The sequence below is a fragment of the Oryctolagus cuniculus genome, chromosome 17, assembly GCF_051225735.1.
Source record: "Oryctolagus cuniculus isolate XC-2025 breed Fujian yellow rabbit chromosome 17, ASM5122573v1, whole genome shotgun sequence".
Classification (NCBI taxonomy): Eukaryota; Metazoa; Chordata; class Mammalia; order Lagomorpha; family Leporidae; genus Oryctolagus; species Oryctolagus cuniculus.
Window position 1 is genome coordinate 64,785,310 of NC_142883.1, and position 20,137 is coordinate 64,805,446.

Sequence of the window (20,137 nt, forward strand, 5' to 3'; positions counted from 1 at the left end):
GTTCAGGGTGATTGGGAGTTGGGGGCTGGACACCTGCAGCCTCCGTGGGGAGCCAGGATCCAGGTCTCTTCTCCTGGGAACCTTCCCTGCTCCCCTATAGCCCAGGGTGCCCCCAGCACACCAGCCCCTCTGCAGAGCCCTGATTCAGCCACATGGGTTCTGGGACACAACCGCTCCCCATGCCCCAGGACTGGGAGACCCCTAAAGTCACAGGAATGAGTGAATGAGGGACCAATACACTCAGCCGTCTGCCCAGGTAGCAAAGCCGCCGCCACCACATCCCAGAGCCCCCAATGGTATTTACAGACTGGAGGCGTAGGAAGCCAGATACATGCACGCTCGCCATCCACAGGGTCTTGGTGCCCAGCCTTGGGGTCCCCACTGTGAGACAGGGATCCACAGGAAGTGTAGACCAGCCCACCTGCGGAGGTGAGGTTACAGGTGGGCCGGGAGGCCTCGGGCACGCAAGGAGCTGTCAGCTCTGCCAAAACTTCTCCTCCAGAGGCCTCAGTTTCCCCCAACACTAAGCTCAGAAGGGACTCCGAGAGCCTTCCTCATCTGGAATCCCAGAATAGTCCCAAGGCCTGACCCCTGACCTGGCCTCCATCTGGAGTCATTCCCATTTACACAGCTGTAGACTTAGCCCAGAGAGGTGGTGCACGAGTCTCGGGCCACACAGCAAACGGAGGTGGGGGACAGCCCAACGCTGCCCTTTCTAGGCGAGAGAAGTGCCAGGGACTCCTCCCTGCTCTCCAGCTCCCTCCCAGCTGGAAGAGCCTGGCTGAGGCCGGGGCGGGGGGGGGGGGGGGGGGCTTCCAGATCTGGGCTCAGATCCGGTTTGGCCCGCGGCCTCACCACGGCCTCACCGTGCACAAGCCCAGCTCGGGCCTGGCCAGGACGTTCTGAGAATTAAATGAGATAACGTTCGGGAAGGCACTGAGTATGGCACTGAGCAGCAAACAGTCATTTTTTATTATCATACTTGGGTGCCAAGTCGCAGGGAAACATCGGGCCGCTTCCTGGGAGGTAATGGCTCCCGGTGACACCGCAGGCTACGGAATTCGCCACCAGGCCAAGAGCGGCACTGGAGCCCCCAGAATGTCCCAGGAAGGGCTGAGAACACCCAGGTGGCCCAAGCTACACCGCATCAGGCAGAGGCACCCCAACAGGTCACCAAGACGCCAGCTGTGCCGCCAGGGCTGGGTGGGGCCAGCAGGAGGGAGCCCACCTGCTCCCTGAAATAACACAGGGTTCCTGGGGACGCCCAGACAGCCCTTGGAAAACCCAGCACGGACCCCCCCGCATAGGCAGGGATACTTTCCCAGCCTCAGTTCTCGCCCCTGAGCAACGGGGGCAGCCAGACAATGAGCATGAGACCACGGGACGGCAGGCTGTGGCAGAGGGGCGGGGTGGGAGGCAGGGCAGGGGTGGGAGACCCGGAAGAAGCTCCTGGCTCCTGGCTCCTGGCTCCTGGCTTTGGATCGGTGGCTCCGGGTGTTGCGGCCAATTGAGGAGTGAACCAACAGATGGAAGACATTTCTCTCTCTCTCTCTCTCTCTCTCTCTCTCTCTCACAGCCTCTCCTTCTCTCTCTGTGTAACTCTTTCAAGTAAATAAATAAATCTTAAAAAAAAAAAAAAAAAAGAAGACCTCTCTCTAGCTCCCTCTCTCAGTAACATCACCTCTCAAATAAATAAATACAACTTTTTAAAGAAAGAACACTTAACAAAGGAAATGTTACCCACAGGTCAGTGTGTCCTGGTGGAATGGTTATAGTAGCTGGATGGCAGTTACAAACCAAGAAAAGCCAGGCCTAGCAGAGGGTCCCAGAAGCCGGGGGAGGGGGAGCAGACCCAGCACGAGGGTCCCTCGGATCCCCGGCAGGAAGCAGCCACCCAGAGACGGCCTGAGTTCAGGCCCCTAGGACTGGGGGACGGGCGATCTGTGCAAGCTAAGCACCCCTAAACAAAAGCCCAAAATCAGGAGTCCGAACTCTGGATTTTTTTTTTCCGAGCGCGCCAACATGACATCCTAAGTGGAAAATTCCATTTAAAAAAGGCTGTATAAGTAAATATCGTATACGTGTTTTTAATAATTTGCCTTCAAGCCGGCGCCGTGGCTCAATAGGCTAATCCTCCACCTTGCGGCGCCGGCACACCAGGTTCTAGTCCCGGTCGGGGCGCCGGATTCTGTCCTGGTTGCCCCTCTTCCAGGCCAGCTCTCTGCTATGGCCAGGGAGTGCAGTGGAGGATGGCCCAGGTGCTTGGGCCCTGCACCCCATGGGAGACCAGGAAAAAGCACCTGGATCCTGGCTCCTGCCATCGGATCAGCGCGGTGCGCCAGCTGCAGCGGCGGCCATTGGAGGGTGAACCAACGGCAAAAGGAAGACCTTTCTCTCTCTGTCTCTCTCTCTCACTGTCCACTCTGCCTGTCAAAAATAAAAAAAAAAAAAAATTTGCCTTCAGACTGTATGTCTCGGGTAAAGAGGAGACATAAATAAAGGCCAAGGTGACATTTGGGGTCCGCCCACAAGAGTCTCTTTACGCGCAAGTGAAATTCCCAAATCCGAACCGTGTCGCAGACCAAGGGCCACCCACCTGGGATCAGGCTGTGGCCATCAGTGGTGGCAGTCTTATTTTTGTTTTTTGTTTTTTTTTTTTCACAGGCTTGGCCAGGGGCCCAGCCAGACACCTGCCCCAGGCTCCTTCCAAACCCCAGACACGAGACCAGGCCGCAGACCTGTTCCACCCCGTTGTCTCCAATGCTCCCATTCCACAGGTGCGGACACTGAGGCCTGCAGGCTGGGGCCACAGCACTCCAGGGTCCTGCTATTCCCCACCCAGATGCAGCTAATCCTGAGGCCACTAGGAGGGCAACAGGGTCAGGACAGGGGCCCAGAGCTTGGTCACTGGTTCCCGGCACTTCAGGGATCAGGCATCTGCTGTGGGGTCAGGGCCAGGACTCCTGGGTGGCTGCGCTGTGCCAGCCTGGCCCAGGCCAGCTCATACCAGCAGAGAAAGGACAAGGACCACCACTGTCCTCTGTCACACAGCCCTCGGTGGGGGAGGGGGTCTGGGCCATTCCAGGGCTGCCCCCCACCCCCGGCTCCTGCAGGCTCCCCTGTCCCGCGGTTCTCAAGCGCCCTGGAGCCAGGGAGAGACCTGGCTGCCCCAGCAGGGCAGGTGCAGCCAACAGCTTGGGGCCCAGCAGGCCAAGCCGATGGCACGGCTGAGCCTCCGGCCACCCGGCAGAGCGGGGAAGCAGGGAGGGGAGGAGGCTGTGCCGCCCCGCCCCACCCCACCCTGCCCTGTGCTGCCCGCAGAGCCCAGGCCCGAGAGGTGCAGAGAACATTTGCCCACTTCACAAACGGGGAGACTGAGGTCCAGGGCGCAGAGACCCCTCCTGGAACCAGAGTACCAGACCCTTCCCAAACGGGCACAGCTGGTGTGAAGACAGAGACACGGGCTGGATCCCTGCCCCCAGCACCGTGCCCTCTCCTGGATAGGAGCTGGAGCCATCCGCTGCGGCCCCGAGCAGATGGGAGCTGCCGAGGTAGGGGGCTTCAGCGGCAGGCGACCAGGGCAGGTGAGACAGCACAGACCCCAGGGGCCAGAATGCAGGAGAGGCCGCCGGTCTGAACCCAGAGGGAGCCGTGCAAGGGGGTGCCCAGGTTAGGACTGTGTACCTGCGCCTGGTCTGAGTCCTCACTCTCTGTCTCCAAGTCGATAAAACTTCACGACCCCAAGAACCCAAGTGCAGCTCCACAGGTACAGAGGCTCCCAGGCTAAGATTCTGAGATCCAGAGACCATGACCCGCCCCCTCCACCCCACCCCATGCCCTAGGTCCAGGGGCCACCGGGAGCCCACCCAGTGTGGCTGGATGGAACAGCACCTGCGACAGGGAAGCAAGACCATGGCTTGACACAGCTCCCTGCCTCGGTCCACACAGCCACAGCGACAGAACCCAGAAGGTTCTCCAGCACCACTGCCCCGCAACCCAAGAACGCAGCACTTTGGAGGGCAGAGGGGAGACAGGAGACTCCCGCGAAAACATGACGCATCTGTCACTCAAAACCGCGACAGTGAACCCAAGAACGTGAGCCGGGCAATCCGCAGTCCGGGACGACCGAGGTGCTGGTGGGCTGGTCTGTTTCATTCTCCCAGGGTGGGCCTCAGGCTCCCTACGTCCCCCCACCTGCCGCGCCCCACCTCCAGGCCCAAGCTCAGTAGCCATTTGTTGAAAGAACGAAAGACACTCAAGTGTTGACATCCTCAACGCGAAGGTTTTCTGAGATGGGAAGGGAGAGGCCTCCCAGGGGCGCGGGCAGGTGACCAGGTTCTGAGCGAGTGATGCCCCAACCTTGCCCAGGCCCTAGTTCCACAAGGCCAGCACCCCCAGGGTCCCACGTGTCCACCCTGCCTCTGCCCTCCGTGCGACCCTGCCAGGTCCGTGCCAAGCTCCACCCGCCCCCCCCCCAGACCTCAATGCCCCCAGGACCTCTGCTGGCCTCCACGACTCCCCCATCCCCTCCCCCCGCAGGCCTGAATAGAAACTTGGCCTTGGGCTGGAAGCAGGAGCCAGAGTCTGAGGGTGGAGGGTCGAGCAGAGGGGGGTGCGGCTGTTGCCACCCAGAGAGCCAGCTGCTGGAAGCAATTTATTTTTGCTTTAAGTGCTGGAGAATTGCAGGGCTGCAGCCGCCAGCACGAGGGGCGCAGGCTGCAGCTGGAAAGGGAGGAGCAGGCTGGGGGGGTTGCGGATGAGGGATGCCACACCTCCTCCTTGACCTCCCCTGCCCCTCCTGCTCCCCCAGCTCTCTCCCGCCAGCCCCGGCTGAGCGGGCAGGCCCTACCCTGTGCCCTTGGGTGGGGGCTGGCCCTCTCTGGCCTCAGGCTGCCCACTCCCATAAAGGCGGGGTCACACCCTCGCCCCTACCCTACCCCACCCCCCCAGACACCTCCTCACAGGGAGAGCTGCCCAGGTGAGCCTCAGGCCGCCTCCGTGCTGGGCCCAGGCCACACCTGTATGAAGCGCTCGCTGGCTTCTTAGAGGTGAGATGGATGCCAGGAGAGCCTGGCCAACTAGCAAGGGCTGCTGGGCAAAGAAAATGAGCAACGGCCACCAGTAGCCAGCAAATGCTTGTGACGGGTGCTGCCGCCCCCTCCCCCACCTCCATGGGCTCTGCTGGGAGCAGGCGCAGAGGCTGGCCCATTCGAAGAGCTCCGCTGCTTGCCTCAGTTTGCGCAGAGCTGCAATGGGACGGCTCCCGTCGCTTGCCAGCATCGGGGTGGGGACATCCTGAGCTGGAAGCTGACCAAGCACAAAGGGACACGGCGAGGCTCAGAGCCTGCAGCAGAGGACGGCACAGACACAGAGTCAGGGCGCAGCCAGAGGCTCAGCAGGGCCGACTCCCAGCTCCAGCCCCGACCTGACGTCACCCCTCTGAGGCTCGGTGTTCTCATCTGCAGAATGGGACAGTCATTCTGGCAAGTGCTGCTACTAAGTACCACAAGGAGGGGTCTCCCCCCGCCCCGTGTGCTCACTGAGTACCTGCTGCACACTGGCAGAGCAGGTGGCACATGCAAAGGCCCTGAGGTGGGCGCAGACCCGGTCTGTGGCAGACACAGCCAGGGAGACAGAGGGGTGGGGGTGAAGCCAGGCCAGGACCATGGAAGGCCCTGATACCCAGTCGGTGTCCTGTACATGGTACGTGGTGAAGAGACAATAGCTGGGGCTGACCAGAGTAGCCCCATTCCACCAGCTTTCCTGTTGGTCCCCCCGCCCTCCTCCACATCCGAGTCCCAGGGCCACAAGCAGGGGAGGAGAAGACAAGGGAAAGGGCCTACCTGCACTCCACGTCTGCTGAGACACAAGCAAAGGCTCATGTCTCCACTCCCCCAACCCAGGGGCTCCCAGCAGCCTCCACGGCTGGTGCTTTGGTGCCATTGCACAGAGGAGAAACTGAGGTACAGGGACTGGGTCTCAGTGGCACGGCCTGCCTCTCTTCCCCCTGCCTAACTGCCCTCGAGCCCCCTCCTACACAGGGAGACCCCCAAGGCCAGCAGCCGGGTCTCCACTCACTCAGCAGCCAAGGATATGCGCCCTCTGTATGCCGGACGCCATGCAGGGGCCCCAAGTGAGCCCACGCTCAGCACAGCAAAGCCAGAGCTGCCCCCTGAGGCCTTGGCCAGCAAGTTCTGAGCCCCTGCTGCATGCCAGGCCCTCACTGCGAAGGCAGGCAGCTTCCAGGCCTGTGTGAGGCCTGCCTGGAAGTGAAAAAGCGAAATGTTCCCAGGCCCCAGGGAAGGAGCAGCTCTGTCGCCCCCCGCCCTCCAGGGGAGCAGCAGGGTTCCGGGCCCAAGGGGCACAGGCCCTGGTCTCTCCAGAGCCGCTCCCGGCCTCCTCCCTCTGTCTGCACAGCGGCGCTACCGCCACCCTCCACACTGGCAGGCCATTAGGAAATTAAATCCGCTCACAGAGCACCGGGCCCTCGGCCAGTGCCTAGCAAGCGCTCTGCTCCTGCTCCGGGGCCCAGCTCCTCTGAAAAACCCACCAGCCCCACCCCCGCGGCGCCTCTGAAGTCTTCGGCCCAGTTTCGGGGCTTTTATCTTCAGGTTTTCCCTGCAGCCGGCTCCCTGCCGAGCGGCCAGTGCCCCGTGGGGTCCAGCCCACGCCCACCACACCTTCTGCATGGCCGGCCCCCTCCCAGCCTCTCCTCTGTGCCAGCCCGTGGCAGGGCTCCAGTGGCAGGCCCCAGGGGAGGGGCAGGTGTGCCCATGTGTCACTCACAGTAAAGCCCTGACTGGCGCCCAGCCACAGGCACCAGCTGCACCTGTCAGAGGGAGGGCCCAGCCCAGAACCTTGGCCTGCCAGCCATGGGGGAGGGGCCGAGGTGGCATCCAGGTGGGTACCAGGGTGCACTAGCACCCGCGGCCTGGGGGATTGGTGGAGGAGGGCCTGCCGAGGGCCACAGAGCTCACTGGGAGTAACGACACAGGCACTTCCGCCCCAGCCGTGCGAATGCCAGGGCCTCTGGGTGTCATGCCTGGTACTGCCAATGTAGCCCCAGGCACCGGAGGCCTGGCTGGGCCAGAGGGAACTGCCTGCGGGCAGAACGGGCCCCAGTGCGACAGCGCCGCAGGGTGCTGTTGGCTTGGTCTTGCCACTGCCACCGTCACTGCTGTCCCTGCCATTTCACTGTTGCAAGCCGCCCAGAGTTCTGGGGCAGGAGGGCTGCAGGAGACAGTCTCTGGCCTGGCGGAATCAGAGGAGGGCTCCTTCCTGGCCGACCCTCACTGTGTGGCTCTGGGCTCCTCCTCCTCCTCTGAGCACAGCTTGGCTCCCTGAATCCCATCCCCCTAGCCCAATCTGGAACACACCTGGAAGATCTATGGAGCTCTGGCGAGGACAAACAAATGCAGGCCCTGCCTCCTTCCCCAGGAGAAAGCTGGGGAAGGGGGCTCAGCCACGCCCTCCCCCTGGCCAGGGGAACGGGAGGAGGTAACAGCCTTGGGGCTGGCACCTGCTAGATCTGTGGCTGTGCAGAACAGGGATCTCCAGGCGCACTCCTGAATCCCGTCCCTGTCCGCAAGGGTGCTCAGCAGGGTCCCCTTCGAACCCTGCTCTCTTGGCACCCCTGATGGAAGCTCTCGCAGTCCCAGGGTCCCCTCCCACAGGTGCGATCCTAAGTCCCCTCTGGCTGCCTAGAGGCGGCCCCAGGACACCAAGGGGCAGCCATTGCCGAGTCTCCTGAGGGACCCCTTTCCGACTTCTCCAAAAGCCGACAAGCCTCTGGTGGCGCTCAAGGCCGAGACCAGCCTCTCCCACTCTCCGTGACCCTCTCCCGCCACATGGCGGCCGTCCAGGGCGGAGCTGCCCGCCGGAGGAGGGGCCCCAAACGTGCAGCCTGGCCCAGGGGGAGACTGGAAGGCCCCGGCCGGACAGCAGTCAGGGTGTGCCGCCCTTGGGCACCTCCGAGGGGGCGAGGGGTAGTCCGCAGGCTCCCGCCTTCTGGGTTCGCACCTTCAAGGAGGCGGCTGCCGATTTCGGCGGCGTGTGGGCGCCTCGGCGCTCCCAGGAGATGCAGCCTGCGAACCCGGGTTCCGAGACGCCCGTGTGAGGGACAGGAGGTCCCCAGCGCTGTATGGCAGGGCTCCGGCCTGGGCACGGGAAACACGAAATGGCCACAGGCAGCGCGACGCGCCAGGATAAGCAGGCGCCCCCCCACAACTCCCTCCCAGAGTGGGAGCAGGGGCACCAGGTCCCCGCGGCGGGGAAGCAGGAGGGCGCCTCCCACATCCACGCTTTCCCGTGACCCCCGTGGGCAACGCGGAGACAAAACAAGCACGCTCCACCAGAACCAAAGCACAGACTCCGACCCGGGCCTCACCCCCCATCCGCAGCCGCCACCTGCCCTGGGCGCCCCCTGAACCCCTGATTTCCCAGCCCGCTCCCCCCAGAGCGGCCAAGTGCGCGCGCCCTCAGGGGCTTCTCAGCCAGAGGCCAGCTCCCCCGAGACCAAGGCCGACTTCTGGAAGCTAAAAGGAGCCTCTCTAGACTCGCTGGCGGAGAACCATTTCCAGAAATTTTTTTTTCTATATTGGCGCACAGGAGGTGGAAAAGAGAAACGACTCCAAACACCCGCGGATCTCAGGCCCGGGCACCCTCCCAAAGCCTCGTGCAGCCCGCGCGCCCCGCGCCGAACCCCCACCTCGCCCGCGGGGGTCTCCGGGAAGGTCACGCGTAGGACCGCCGCGCGCTCCGAAGTGCGTCCGCATGTTCCCTTCCGAGCCCACCTCCCTCCAAAACACACACACCCACCCACCGTGCCAACCGGCCGGAGGTGATCCAGGGCTCCTCAAAGTTTCCCGGAGCGCCCCCCGGGACCAAGGTTAGCCGGGAGCAAAGTTCCCTGGTGGCAGTGGCCCGAGACACGGCAGGGTAAGGAAAGCTCGCACTCAGCATTTCCTGCGATGGCTCACCCAGGGAGCGAAACGAGGAAGAAGCCCTCCCGCCCCACCTTCCCTGTTGCTACACCGCCTCGTGCTGCTCCAGGCCGGGAGGCGGCCTGCGGAGAGCCCGGGGCCGGGCCCTGGGGGGAGCGGCGCGCGCCGGAGGCCGCGCACTTACCTCGGTCCGTGGCCGGGGCGCGGCGCGCTCCGCGTCCTCCGAGCTCCAGGCGGCCGTCCCTGGCCCCGGCCGCCGCCGCGCTAGCTGCATTGCCGCCGCCGCCGCCGCCGCCGCCTCAGGGCAGCCCGCGGGGGCGCTCCATGCCGAGGGGCGCGTCCGTCTGGGACGCGGATCGCCAAGCTCCAGCCACGGGTCGGGGGCGCGCGCCTGGACGGCGCCCCCGGCCGCGAGGCGCTCTCTCGGGCGGGCGCGGCTGGCGTCCGTCCCTCGGTCCCGCGGTGAGCGCGGCGGCCCACCCCCTCCCCCGCCGGCTGTTATTTGATGCCGGGCAGGGCCCGGCGCGCTCCCCCGCGCCCTGGCGCCCCGCACCTCCCCACGGGCTCCGGCCACGCCAGGCCCCCTCCCCGGCTACGGTTCCCAGGGAGGCGGCGGTGGCGGCGGCTTGGCGGTGGAGAGACGGGGAGCGAGGAATGGAGGGCGAGGAGGCGGCGGGAGGCAGAGGCTCAGCGCGCACCCAGCTCCGCGCCCTGCTGCCACCGGAGCCCGGCGCGGCAACTCCTCCAACTCTCCGCCGAGAGCACGCCCGCCCCGCGCCGCGCCGCCGCTGCCCCCGCCCACCGCGGCAGCGGCCGGGCCTGGCGCCCCCTCCGAGCTCTGGGCCGCCCCCACCCCACCCCGCCACACACACACACACACACACACACACACACAGCCAGCCACTTGCGCGCTGGGACGCGCGCGCGCACGCACACACACACACACAATCACATCCTCCCGGGGACACACACACACACACACACACACACACACAGGTATGCACGCACAGACAGGAGAATCCGGAACACGTGTGCACACAGTCGGATACCCAGACTTGGGCGTCGCACCCTCACGTGCAAAGTGCGTGCCCCCGCATGCATGCCGGTAGCAGGTGCACAGGCGTGCACACACCCTCATAGCTGCGCATGCAGGGTGGTATCTGCACATGTGTCCACGTGCACACAGCTCGGCTCGTGCACCCACCAGGCACACGGCATCTCTCTCCTGCTCTGCCTGGCTTCCTCCCCTGCTTTCTCCTCTGTGCTCCACCCCCCTCTGCCGACTGACCCCCATGTGACCCCTTTTTCTTGCCCACCGGACTCTGGAGGCCAGGCTTTCTTCCCAGCCTGTCCCCAGGTGCCCTGCCCTCCCAGCCTCCCTGGGGCTCATTGTCTGGGCTTCAGTTCTCTCTGCCTCCTGCAGGGTACCGGCCTCTCATCTAGCAGAGAAACCTGCCCAGCTGCGCCCCAACCCAGGGAAACCCCATTTTATCAGGGTCTGACCCCACCACCACCACCACCACCACTCAGCCCCAGGGCCGCAGAATTGGGCCACGGAGGCAGGGCTGTGCCCAGAGCCTCAGCCTCAAAGGGCTCCCCGGCCCTGTCGGCCTCCAGCCTTCCCTTTAATGTGAAATATAATTATGTGTCTGCACAGCAGGGAGACTGGCTGCAGCGTTCTAACCAGGGAGGAGGGCTCTCTGGCCTGCGCCCAGATGGCTGGCAAAGCAGAGAGGCCTGCCGGCCCCACCTGCTCCAGGCTCCAGGCAGCTGGCAGGTGCCTCCCAGGGTGGGGTCACTCCTTGGAGCACTCATCAACCTCCCCTGGCCGCCCTGGGTCTGAATCACATCTGCTGGGGAGGCAGGTGGCTTTGCTGCTTGGTGCCTCAGTTTCCCCATCATCCGCTGAGGACAGCGGGAATTCCTACCTCTCGGTGCTGTCGTGAAACCTGGAGATTTGTATGCCTAAAGTGGGTTAAAACCGCTGAGGTTCATCGGGCACGCAACATGTGCTGGGTTTTGTGCTAAGGAAATAATGGTTTATCTCATACAGGGCATGACAGGTACATTTCACAAATGGTTATTTAGTTCACTGGCTCCGTGACCCTCTGGGGCGGATACTCACAACTGGCCCATTTTACAGATAAAGATGCTACCGTGCGTGGAGCATCTGCCTGGTGGGTGTGCCGGCAAAGGGGCAGAGCGACTGAACGGGGCACCCGGGGCCCATCACCAGGTGTGTTCCAGAGAGGAAGGCCCTGTCCCCTTGCGCAGGGCTGTGTGGGGCCTCCCAGGGGGACTGCAGCCCCAGTGCCCTTGCACTGGCCCTGGCAGACACCTAGGATCCTGATTTCCTTGTCCTTCTCCTCCTCCTGGGAGACAGTCTCCCCAGGGGGCCCCAAAAGCTTGCAGGAAACTCTTCCTTCTCCCTCCAAGTGACCAAGCAGAGAAGTGAGCCAGCTCCCACCCTCCCCTGGCCAGATTCCCAGTAGAAAGCAGCCCTCCAGTGGCCCTGTCCCCAGGCTGAGGGACCAGGGAGCCGACAGGAACATGGCAGGGCTCTCTGCAGTGTGTTCCCGGGACAAGGGGGTGGAGCCCAGGGCATCCTGGGACCTGGAGCACACCCCACTCCTTGCACCCCTCAGCTGCTCCCCAAGAAGACCTGTGTGAAACAGGTGGGGTCTTCCCCACCCCCAGACCTCTGTATCGGACTCCTCCAGAACCAGGCAGGGGGCAAGCTCATGTGTGCCTTGGGGAGCAGCCGGTGAGGGCTCAAGTTCTTGGGTCTCTGCCACTCAAGTGGGAGACCTGGATTGGGTCTGTAGTTCCTGGCTCTTCCTCTGCCTTTCAAATACATGAAAATAATTTTTTTAATGTAAAATAGGCTCTGGGCATGAAGGCACCAGAGGCAGTGTCCCTCGGGCCCTGGACTATGACCGTCACCACACCCACCCCGGGGGCCTCTTCCTTCCAAACACACTGGTTGCCATCCAGGTCTCTTTCTGGGCCTCTGTACCTGCTGACCCAGTAGGAATAGCCTGCAGCTAATAGGGGCAGCTCAGATGGCACCTGTGGGAGAGGCGTGCCTGCCCACCAGGACTGGCCTACCGGTCCTGCTCTGCCTTCCTCTCCAGGTAGCCACCCTCTGAGCGTCTGGTTCACCGTTTGTCTCTCCCGCTAGCTGCCAGTTCCAGGAGGGCTACTGCTTTCCCAGGTGCATTAGCAGGGAGCTGGACGGGAAGTGGAGCAGCCAGGACACAAACCGGCACCCACATGGGATGCCAGCATCGCAGGCAGTGGCTTCACCCGCTACACCATAGCTCTGGCCCCACTCCTCAGCTCTTGCAATCTCACCTCATTGGTCAGCACAAGCCTTGCCCCTCCCCCAGGCAGGTGGCCAGAGCTGGGGCTCACCCCGCCTCTCACCCCCACCCTCTGTAAGATGATCAGCGAGACGTGGGCCTCGTGGTACCAGCACTTTCATGGTTTCCGCAGGATGCCTATAGCAGGAAGCCTAGAGGTGCGGGGTTGCAGCCACCAGAGCCCCCCACACACCTGGGTCCGGTCATCAAGGGGAGAGACAGGCCCCGTCACTGGGGCAGGGAACCACAGAGCAGAGGCTGGGCCGGAGTCCTGGCCTTGGCCAGATCGCCTTCCCTAACCCAATTTATCACAAGACACATTGATGATAAGGCAGCACAGCGATGTGCTAATGGCTGAAGCCGGCTGTGCCCTTGGTGTGTGCCTGGCTCAGGGTTACATGCCAGCGACATATAGCGTGTGGACACCACCCCAGCTGGCAGGTGGAAGAATGACGCCGACAGGTGCAGGTGGATGATAAGAACTTGGTCCCCCGAGGTGCTGGGGGTGGTGCGCTTAGCACACAGGCACTTGCACATTTGCCCCTCCCCCTGCCGGCACCCACAGGCCCCGGCTGACTCCACAGCATTGATTAGGACGTCAGGAACCATGGTGCCCCTGGGAACAGGACACTGAGTGCCTCCTGCCCCTCCCGCCCCGTCAGGAAGCAAGCATTGACCAGCTCGCCTGCCCGGGAGCTGGCCGCTGACTGATTTCCCAAGCGCGGGGCTGTGACACTCTCACACCCCGCCCTCACCCCCTCCTCCCAGGGCTCCCCTGCAGCTGCAGCTGGGAGGCTGGCTCCTGGCGGTCAGGGGGCAGGAGCCAGGCCAGGCTGAGAGCCAGGACTTCGAGCCATGCTCTCTCTCTCTCTCTCTCTCTCTGTCTCTGTCTCTCTCTCTCTCTCTCTCTCTCTCTGTCTCTCTCTGTCTCTCTCTCTCTCTCTGGGCATGTTCTGCATCTCAGGGGTTCTGCCCTGGCTGGGCAGCTTTAAGAGACACGGTTGGTCAGCATCTCCCCAGGTGTAGGCACCCCATTCTGAGACCCTGCCAGCCACTCCTACCCCTCCCCCTCCACCACCTGCTTCCTGTGGGCCTGGAACCATCCCCATGGCCCAGCAGGTGGGAAGTGCCCAGGCCTGGCTATGAGCATGACAGCGATTGGTGGAGGGGGGCAGACATGTGATGGATGCTGACCAATGAGAATCTGCTCTGGGACTTTGGCTGGAGCTGCAGGGGGCAGTGGGAGGGAAGGGAAAAGGGGCTCTGTTTCCCAGGACTGCCGGCTCCACCCCTGAAGTGGACTGAGCCCTGAAATGAGAACCACAGAGAGGAACTCAAGAGAGGGGATACTGGGAGAATCGAGATTCCGTGTGGCTCTGCTGAGCCCTGGAGAGCCACCCCTGTACTTTTTGGACCCGGGGACCAAAGCAGTCCGTCTCTCCATTTAAGAAAGTTCCAGGAGCCCCCAAGGCGGTGGATGGTCTAAGATGGGCAAGGTCTCCAAAACCCCCTCTCCACGTATCCTGCTTCCGGGCGGGGCACTGGGGTCCAGGCAGAGGGCTGCATTTGCCACCTCCTTCTCCAGTTGCACCTCCTCTTTCCTCTTGGAGGGACAGAGCTTCTAGGAAGGCGGACGCAGGAGGCCTGCAGGCCCCAGGAGGACAGGGATAAAGGGCAATACGGGAGGGAGGGAAGTGGCTGCAGCCTCTCAGAGCTAAAAATAGCTTCCCCCAAGGAGGCCTCCCCGCTGGGATAATCCAGCCAATTACCCAGCCCCTCTCCACCCTGGTGGGCACCGCCAGCTTTCCTGCACCACCACCCCCCATCGCGCACCCCACGTGGGGCTGTCACTCCACTGACCGGCCTCTGCCTCGTCACCGGCCATTTCTTCCTCAGCAAGGGGCAGGTCTGGAGCATTGGAGCCCCCAGGCTCCCTGCCACCCAACCCCGGCTTGCCTCCCCCGACCCCGCCACCCAGGCAAGGGATGCTGTTCAGGTCCAAGACAAACAACAGATACGTTTGCACTGGGAACATGACAGATCTGGGAGTTGGGGGGCGAAACTGGGGGGCGGGGCAGGGCCCCCTTGGGAGGGGGGACCTCGCGCACGTGCAGGCTCCTAGCTTCAGCCCTGCCCAGCCATGGCTGCTACAGGCATCTGAAGAGTGAACCAGTGGGTGGGAGATGGCTCCGCTGTGCTCTGCTCTGGCCCGAGCCCCCCCCCCGCCGCCGCCCCCCAGCCCAGGGCGGGCAGGACCTCCCCACTCCTCTGCTCTGAGCTGGCACAAGAGAGCTGGGCACAAGTGCAGGTCCTACAGCTTCCGGGCTGCTGCGTCTGAATTTTGTACAGAAAGCGTCCATCGCTTCAGCAACGGTTTGTTTGTTTGTTTGTTTGTTTGTTTTTACAGGAAATTCTATCGTCAATGGAATGAAGCCTGAGACTGGGCGGAGGGAGTGGACAAGACTTCCTGGCGGCCTTGGAGACAGGAAGCCGCCCTGGGGGACCAGCCACAGGCCTCAGCCCCCACTCCTGGGTCTCTCATGGGCTCAGTTTGCTCACCTGCCCAGTGGTCACATCAGGCTGTGTCCCACCCATTCAGACATCAGGCTCAGGTTTTCCCAGGATTGTGCGGTCCTGTCAGGGACAGGAGTCTGGCTGGCTGCACGGTGTGACCGTTGCCTGCTCTGCGGCTGTGCAGACTCACGGAGGGACCCCCATACACTGCCCCACTCTGAGGGCTCCGGCCAGCCTAGGGGCCCTTGTGCCCTGGGCCTCCATGCACAGGCCCCACGTCTTTCAAAGCTCATTGGTCTGGGACAGAGCTGTAGGGGCGGTGGCAGGGGTCCCAGCACGGGCTGCTGCTTGGCCAGGCCTGTGCCGACCCCACCCCACCCCGCAGCGCCCTCTTGGACCCAGAAGGCACAGAGTGGAAGGAACAGGGCTGCAGTAGACTTGGGGGCAGCCCAGCACTCCAGCGCCTGGTCCTCCGGCGGGGCCGGAAGTTCCCTTTTTAAAGGAGCGTCCACAGCTGGGCAGTTTTCAGGGACGGAGGCCGGAAAGGAGGTAGAGAGGTGCTCTGGAGCCTCTGTCCTCCTCCCTCAAGTCTCAGAGTCCTCAGCTGTAGGATGGCGTGAGCCCCACCCCCACAGGAGATTCCCCGCTGCGCCCCCCAGCGCTGTGTGTGGTTCGGTTCTGTTCAGTGGATGAGCGCTCCTGGGACCTGACGCAGGGGACACCGCCAGCTTAGTGACCACCAGCCAGGGCCGCAGCCAGAGGCTCCTCTGCCCCTCCCCCACCCACCCACCCACACTCATATATACACACTCATATATACACACACATATACATACACTCATATATACACACACTCATATACACACACTCATATACACACACTCATATATACACACACTCATACACACACTCATGTACACACACTCATGTACACACTCACTCATATACACACACTCATATATACACACACTCATACACACACTCATGTACACACATTCATATATACATACACTCATCATATATACATACACTCATACACACACTCATATACACACATTCATATACACACACTCATATACACATACTCATATATACACACTCATACACACTCATATACACACACTCATATATACACACACTCATACACACACTCATGTACACACATTCATATATACATACACTCATCATATATACATACACTCATACACACACTCATATACACACATTCATATACACACACTCATATACACATACTCATATATACACACTCATATACACACTCATACACACTCATATACACACACTCATATATACACACACTCATATACACACACTCATATATACACACTCATACACACACTCATGTATACACACTCATATATACACACACTCATATACACACACTCATATATACACACTCACATACACACACTCATATACACACACTCATACACACACTCATATACACACACTCATACACACACTCATATACACACTCATATACACACACTCATATATACACACATATACACACACTCGTATACATACACTCATGTACACACACATTCATATACACACACTCATATACACATACTCATATATACACACACACTCATATACACACACACTCATATATACACACACTCATATATACACACTCATATATACACACACTCATATACACACACTCATATACACACTCATATACACACACTCATATATACACACATATACACACACTCATACACACACTCATATACACACACTCATATACACACTCATATACACACACTCATACACACACTCATATACACACACTCAATACACACTCATATACACACACTCATATACATACACACACATATACACACACTCATATACATACACTCATATACATACACTCATGTACACACACATTCATATACACACACACTCATATACACATACTCATATATACACACACACTCATATACACATACTCATATATACACACTCATATATACACACACTCATATACGCACACTTATATACACACACACTCATATACACACACTCATATATACACACACTCATATACATACACTCATATATACACACACATATACACACACTCATATACACACACTCATATATACACACACATACACACACTCATATACATACACACTCATATACACACTCATATATACATACACACTTATATATACACACTCATGTACACACACATTAATATACACACACTCGTATACACACACTCATACACACACTCATGTACACACTCACTCATATATACACACACTCATACACACATTCATGTACACACACATTCATATATACATACACTCATACACACACTCATATACACACATTCATATACACACACTCATATACACACACTCATATACATACACTCATACACACACACTCATATACACACACACTCATGTACACACAGCCTGCGGGTGTCCCCACCACAACTTCCTGGGGATTGTCTCCCTGCCCGCCCTCCTCTGGCCCCTGCACCGCCCTCTCTGTCCACATCAGTACCACCTCCAGCATGATCTCTGGAGTCACGGCTGGGGCACCTCCTTAGCCACAACCTATACCCTGACGTTGCAGCCTCAGGCTGGTACCCATGGGCTGGATTAGGACGACACATCCTCTCCATCCAGGGAATTCCACCAAGGCCCTTGCACCCGAGGACCAAGAGGTGCGTCCTAGGGTGCTCCCTTAGTAGTAGCAGGTGCCAGGGCCGGCGCCGCGGCTCACTAGGCTAATCCTCCGCCTAGCGGCGCCGGCACACCGGGTTCTAGTCCCGGTCGGGGCGCCGGATTCTGTCCCGGTTGCCCCTCTTCCAGGCCAGCCCTCTGCTGTGGCCAGGGAGTGCAGTGGAGGATGGCCCAGGTGCTTGGGCCCTGCACCCCATGGGAGACCAGGAAAAGCACCTGGCTCCTGGCTCCTGCCATCGGATCGGTGCGGTGCGCCGGCCGCAGCGCGCCGGCCGCGGCGGCCATTGGAGGGTGAACCAACGGCAAAGGAAGACCTTTCTCTCTGTCTCTCTCTCTCACTGTCCACTCTGCCTGTCAAAAAAAACAAAAAACAAAAAAAAAAAAAAAAACAAAAAAAAAAGTAGCAGGTGCCAGCGTGGTGGAGCCACACACAGTCGGCAGCCACATGGAAGCAGCACCCAGCCTTTAATAGGTGCTGAATAGACAGTAGGGAATGAAAAAAATTAAAAAAAAAAAAAAAGCTTGCAGAATGTGGAATTAAAAGACTACTGTAGGCCAGCGCCGCGGCTCACTAGGCTAATCCTCCGCCTTGCGGCACCAGCACACCGGGTTCTAGTCCCGGTTGGGGCGCCGGATTCTATCCCGGTTGCCCCTCTTCCAGGCCAGCTCTCTGCTGTGGCCCGGGAGGGCAGTGGAGGATGGCCCAGGTGCTTGGGCCCTGCACCCCATGGGAGACCAGGAGAAGCACCTGGCTCCTGGCTTTGGATCAGCGCGGTGCGCCGGCCGCAGCGGCCATTGGAGAGTGAACCAACGGCAAAGGAAGACCTTTCTCTCTGTCTCTGTCTCTCTCTCTCTGTCCACTCTGCCTGTCAAAAAAAAAAAAAAAAAAAAAAAAACACTGTAGCTGGTTGCAAAAAAAAAATATTGACCACAGGGGGCAGGTATTTGCCATGGAGGTTAAGACACCCCTTGAGATTCCACATTCCGTATCAGAGTCCCTGGGTTCACGTCTCAGCTCTGCTCCGGATTCCAGATTCTTGACAATGCACACAAGGTCAAATACTTGGGTCCCTACTACCCCCACAGGACACCCGGATGGAGTTCCAGGCTCCTGGCTTCAACCTGGCCCCGCCCTGGCTGCTGCAGGCCTTTGGAGTGTGAACCAGTGGGTGGAAGATCTCTCTCTCTCTCTCTCTCTCTCTCTCTGCTTTTCAAATAAAATGAAAATTAATCTTTTTTTTTATTATTTTAAGGGTGGGGTCAGCGCTGTGGCACAGCAGGTTAAAGCTCTGGCCTGAAGCGCCGGCATCCCACAGGGGCACCGGTTCTAGTCCCAGCTGTTCCACTTCTGATCCAGCTCTCTGCTGTGGCCTGGGAAAGCAGAAGATGGCCCAAGTCCTTGGGCCCCTGCACCCGCATGGGAGACCTGGAAGAAGCTCCTGGCTCCTGCCTTCGGATCAGCGCAGCTCCAGCCGTTGAGGCCATCTAGGGAGTGAACCAGAGGATGGAAGACCTCTCTCTCTGTCTCTACCTCTGTCTGTAACTCTGTCTTTTAAATAAATAAAATAAAATAAATCTTTAAAAAAATGTTTAAGGGTGAAATCCATGCCTAGGAGAAAGTCTTCAACATATATTGCATGATTTCCTTTTTTTTTTTTTTTTTGCAACACAGTAAATGGATCTTGTAATTACAAGTCCACAAACTTTTGGAAGTGCCCTACATTTGCTGGGTTAAGCTCATGGGAAAACCTCTTTAAGACAAAGCAGCGGGGGCTGGCGCTCTGGTGTAGTGGGCTAAGCCTCCCCCTGCAGCGCCAGCATCCCATATGGCCGCTAGTTCCTGTCCTGGCTGCTCCACTTCCAATCCAGTCTCTGCTATGGCTTGGGAAAGCAGTGGAAGATGGTCCAAGTGCTTGGGCCCCTGCACCCGCATGGGAGACCTGGAAGAAGCTCCTGGCTCCTGGCTTCAGCCTGGCCAAGCTCTGGACACTGTGGCCATTTGGGGCATGAACCAACGGATGGAAGACCCCTCTCTCTGTCTGTAACTCTGCCTCTCAAATAAAATAAAATTTTAAAAAAGACATAGCATCAAAGTACAGAGCAGAAGAGAAGGCACTGGTGGTCATTACTAACATGTTGTGTTTGGTAGAAGGTTCTGGAAAGAAAGACCAACACCTTCTGTCCACACTTGCGAGGTCAGGGAAGGAGCAGACACGGGCACTGTTCCCTGGATCTTCAGGCCATGGCAATGATTCCATATCCCCCAGATTCATTAAGCAGCCCAAAGACAAGGGGAGGGGAGACTCCGTGTGAGACACAGGCTGCTGCAGGGTAGGGGGCCCCTCACTCCCGGTCCTGGACTTCACCCCGGCCTCCCTCCTGGCTCAGGTCCCAGCGGGTTCCCACCTCCGCCTGAATCCCTGCACAGCTGCGAGCATCGACCCCATCCTGTCCTGGGTGATTTATAAACACTCGAAGATGGCCTGGATCCCCAGAAGCTCCGAGGCTGTCACGTCCTAAAGGCCCCCCTCACCTCAACAGGGGGACAGCCTTGCCTGGGTCCCCTGCACCAGGAGCACCTGCTGGCTCC

At 59.8% G+C, this 20,137-nt stretch overlaps 1 protein-coding gene across 2 annotated transcripts in view; it reads right to left on the reverse strand.

The window, feature by feature from the left end:
- KCNJ12 (potassium inwardly rectifying channel subfamily J member 12) overlaps positions 1 to 9,684 on the reverse strand; it is a 33,168-nt gene extending 23,484 nt beyond the window's left edge. Inside the window, 1 exon segment of one of the 2 annotated variants that reach the window (NM_001199109.2) lies at positions 9,127 to 9,684. The gene's annotated coding sequence lies outside the window, so the exon portion shown is untranslated. 2 annotated transcript variants of the gene reach the window in all.
- Between the last annotated feature and the right edge of the window lie 10,453 nt (positions 9,685 to 20,137).